We start from the raw sequence: 4,706 nt of genomic DNA on the forward strand, positions 1-4,706 counted from the left end.
CTCTCTCTCTCTCTCTAACACACACACACACACACAGACTTAAAATCTAGCTTCTGTTCATAGGAGAACCATGAAGCATTTATAGTTTTGAATCTGGTCAATGACACCTAACATAATGATTTACATTTTCATTTTCCTGCAAAGCTTTCATTTTTCTTTGCTTGATCAATTCTATGGCTGCTCTTTATTTCTCTATTTTATGGCCAACACCTAGGACTTCATTGTTTCTTGCCATCTGCTTCTCTTGGCTTTGACTTGTTCTCATCTTCAGAGACCTGTAGGATAATCATATTATTTACTTGAGATCAAGTCAGGTGTTTGATGTAAGTTTCAGGTGCTTCTTCAAGAATGATCTTAGCTGGGCGGTGGTGGCGTACACCTTTAATCCCAGTACTTGGGAGGCAGAGGGAGGCAGATTTCTGAGTTCGAGGCCAGCCTGGTCTACAGAGTGAGCTCCAGGACAGCCAGGACTACACAGAGAAACCCTGTCTCCAAAAAAACAAACAAACAAACAAAAAAGAAAGGAAAAAAAGAATAATCTTAACTGAATCCCAAAGAATCTGCTAAGCTGTACTTTCATTTTCACTTGATTCTAGGAATTTAAAAATTTTTTTTGTTTGTTTTTTGTTTTTCGAGACAGGGTTTCTCTGTGTAGCCCTGGCTGTCCTGGAACTCACTCTGGAGACCAGGCTGACTTCGAACTCAGAAATACACCTGCCTCTGCCTCCCAAGTGCTGGGATTAAAGCCATGTGCCACCACTGCCTGGTGGAATTTTTAAATTTTCTCCTTGACTTTTTTTTAAGTTTTTTTTTCTTTTAAAAAAAATGATCATTAATAGAGAAAAACACATCTTTTAAAAAAGACATACTTACTGATTTTTTTCCCTTCAGAATTGGAAGATATCAAGTAAAATACCACATGCTTTAAATGAAAGAGTATTTCTTTTTCTTTCTTTTTTGATATAGGATCTCGTCATATCGCACTCCTGGTCTAGAACTTGCTACGTAGACCTGGCTGGCCTTGCACTCACGGAGATCTGTGAGCCTCTGCCTCCTGAGTGAGAGCTGACAATAAGGGTGTGTACCATCACACCCAGGCTTGCACCCGAAGGATGGTAAGCCCACAGAAGATTTGCAAACTGGATGACTGTCTCTAGAAATATGTGGGTGCACATTTCCAGAGGCCAGAACTTGAAGTGTTTCCTATGTTTAATCACATGAAGCAGCCAGTTCCGTTGCTGAATTGCTGTGTGACATTAAACTAATTTTTAATTCTGTTTCCCAGAAACTTCCATCCTCACTGCCCGTTCTCTGAATGACAGTGATGCAATCTGAGTGAAGTCCCCAAACTGATTCATTTGCAAGTGTAAGAAATAAGAAACTAAGAAACAGATTTAAGGAAATTAGGAAATGAAAAATACAGAACTTTAGTTTTACAGAGAGGAACACACATATCAAAAAATGAGAGATGAGAAAATAAAGGGTTTTGTGTTTCTGGGAAAGGGTTGCAAACTCATGAAAGGAAAAACAAAAGCCAACAGCTATGGAGAAGAGAACAGAACTGTAGACAACTGAAGTGTCCCAGCATGCATGAGGTTTGAGTCCAGCCTGGTCTACATTATAAGTTCCAACACAGCCACTAGCCAATTTTACAAAGTGTGACCCTGTGGGAAAAAAAAAGGAAGCGTTTCACCAATCTGATAAAAATCTACCCAATCTGATAAAAATCTGCTCCGTGACATTTGAGGACCCTCCTTCAGATTTCCCATGAGGTAAGATGCTCCTGCATCTGCAAAGTTCTTTTTTTTTTTTTTTTTTTTTTTTGACAGAGTCTTTCTCTGTAGCCCTGGCTGTTCTGGAACTGGCTTGGTACTCCAGGCTAGCCTTGAACTCAAAGACACCTGCCTGCTTCTGCCTCCTGAGTGCTGGGATTAAAAGTGCACACCACCGCCACCACCACCCAGTGCAAATTTCATCTATTTGTGGGGCACATAGAAGTCCTGAGAAAGGGTAAGGTAGAGTGGAGAACTCCTGGGAGGTCTGGCATCTCTCACAGACTAACAGCAGTGTGTCAGTAGTTGTGTCCCACATTCATAAGAGACGAGAGGAAGTGGGCAAGAGAATAATAACACTTCAGGGAACCGAGAGAAACAATAACCTTTGGAGATGAGGAGAAGACCTACCCTCTAATCCTTACAAATGTGTTTGATATAGCAGTAAAATGTGAAGTGAGATACTGGAAGAAAAGTACTTCTATGGGCATAAATTAATTATACAAATGAGGAATTAGCCAGGCATGTGCCTTTAATCCCAGAACTTGGGAGGGGGAAGCAGGTGTATCTCTGTGAGTTCAAGGCCAGCCTGGGCCTCATAGCCAGTTTCAGGCTAGCCTCGGTACATAGTGAGCTGCTGTCTTAAAGTGTAATAGATGAGGGATAATATTGATTGAAAGGAATAACTTCCTTCTCAAAAGTTTTCAGCTCATTCAGCATTTGTTGGCTAACTTTAAGTCTCCGACACTGTCCCAGGTACTATTATAGATATAAAGATGAATAAAGATTATTGCGGGGGGGGGGGAAGTGGTTAACTATCAGCTGCGGAACTTGGTGTGGCCCTTAGCATAGGATTCTTACTGTCCTTTTACTTCCCACTCTGCTTGTACCATAACCCGGAGTCACCGAAGCCATACTACACATTGCTACTGTAGGGGTAACTGTCCTCCTCCTTCTCTTCCTCCTTCCCCTCCCCCTGCTTCCCCTTCTTACTCTCCCTCCTCTTCCCCCCTCCTTTACCTTCCCCTCCTCTTTCTTCTCCTATGTGTATGATGTCTGTCTGTCTGTCTGTGAGTGCTGATGTACCATGGTGCTAGAATGAAGGTCAAAGAACTATCCCTAGAACTTCATCATGTGTGAGATACTGTCTGGGTTTTGTTTGTTTGTTTGTTTGTTGTTATTTTTGCACCTGTGTACACTAGGCTAGCTTCTGAAGACTCTCCTTCCTCCACGCTCCCCAGCTCCCTGTAGGAGCACTGGGATTCCAGATGCATTCTATTGTGCCTAGCTTTACATGGGTTCTGAGGATTCAAACTCAAGCCCATACTCTGTGTAGCGGGTGTGTACCCACTGAGATGTCTCCCCAGCTCTTTGGTTCCCTTTTCCTTTGGTGCTGTTCCATCAGTTCACATTCATCACTCACTCTTTCAACAAGTGAGTACCGACTCTTCTCTTGTGCTAGACAAAGAAGAGCAATGGACTCGCCTTCTTCCCCTGCGGAAATGGCGTTTCTTCAAGCCCCGATGCAGTCGACCGCTTGTGTGGCTTCCTGAGATTCCTTCCCTGGAAAGGCAGCTATATTCACTTTTGCTGTCTATTATTTTGTGTGCTTCTCCCTCTAGATTAAAAGTGCTTCCAGGGCTGGGCAGTGGTGGCACACGCCTTTAACTCCAGCACTTGGGAGTCAGAGGCAGGCAGATTTCTGAGTTCAAGGCCAGCCTGGTCTACAGAGTGAGTTTCAGGACAGCCTGGGCTGTAAGAGAAACCCTATCGGGGAAAAAAAAAAAAGTGCTTCCAGGAGGACCATGTTCTATTCATTTCTGCCTCCCTTTTACCTGTTAGCAGGATGCTTACGATAAGATAGACCCCACCAATAGCACAATAAACTGGAAACATGGGATACACGGCGGGTGTCATGGTGCACTTGAATCTCAGTACTCAGAAGGCAAATACGGGTGGAGCTCTGAGTTTGAGGTCAGCATGGTCTACAGATCAAAGGACAGGCTAAGCCAGAGGAACATAGTGAAACCTTGTTTTTTTACGAGGAAGGAAGGAAGGAAGGAAGGAAGGAAGGAAGGAAGGAAGGAAAGGAGGAAGGAAAGGAGGAACAGGATACAGATTCCTAGACTTGGGCTCCCTGGCAGGATGCATACAATAAAGACATTCTCGTTTAATGTTAAATGGGGACTATGGACCAGGCCACCCAGAAGGAGGTTTTTAGGATGCTCTTGGGGGTCACTTGTTTAAATGTGTTCCAGATTTGTTTATTTCTCATGTAAACTCCAACTGGGCTTCAGCTGTCAGTGGTCAGACCTAAGGCAAGCATTCTGAGGTCATTCTCTGAAGATGGATGGAATGTCAAAGATCCTTAAGGATGTGCCCAAATGTCAGCCATCTGGAGTTAGGAACTAGAATCCTGACGATCAGAGTGGGCAGATATCTCAGAAACCACAGATTCCTTCCCACAGAGCAGTGAGTGACTGGTCCACAGTCATACAGCCATAAAAGCTGCTCAGCTGTGTCCACCAGGTTTCCAGTCACCCTTCTCTCTGTGGAGACTCAAGGAAGCGAAGGTGCAAGTCTTCTTCCTATCAGCCCTGTTTCTGATCCTTTGCCTTCTGCTTCCGGATATGGATGCAAAGGCACCGAGAACCCTCATGGAATTCCTTGCCGATACTCATGTTAGAACTTAGTTTCTACCTGTACCATATTAAAATATTAAAAGCCCCTTTAGTGGGTGGGGCTCTAGTGGAAGATGACCTGGCTACAATGTTGATGGGAAAGGATTCATGCCAGTCTCATGACATGAGTTAGGCTGTCCTGAAATGGGTTAGTTCCCGTGAGAGGAGCAGTTACGAAAGAGTGAGTCTTTCTCAGTCTCTTGCTTTCTCTCTCTCTCTCTCTCTCTCTCTCTCTCTCTCTCTCTCTCTCTCT

Source organism: Grammomys surdaster, unplaced genomic scaffold (assembly GCF_004785775.1).
Source record: "Grammomys surdaster isolate TR1022 unplaced genomic scaffold, NIH_TR_1.0 254, whole genome shotgun sequence".
Classification (NCBI taxonomy): domain Eukaryota; kingdom Metazoa; phylum Chordata; class Mammalia; order Rodentia; family Muridae; genus Grammomys; species Grammomys surdaster.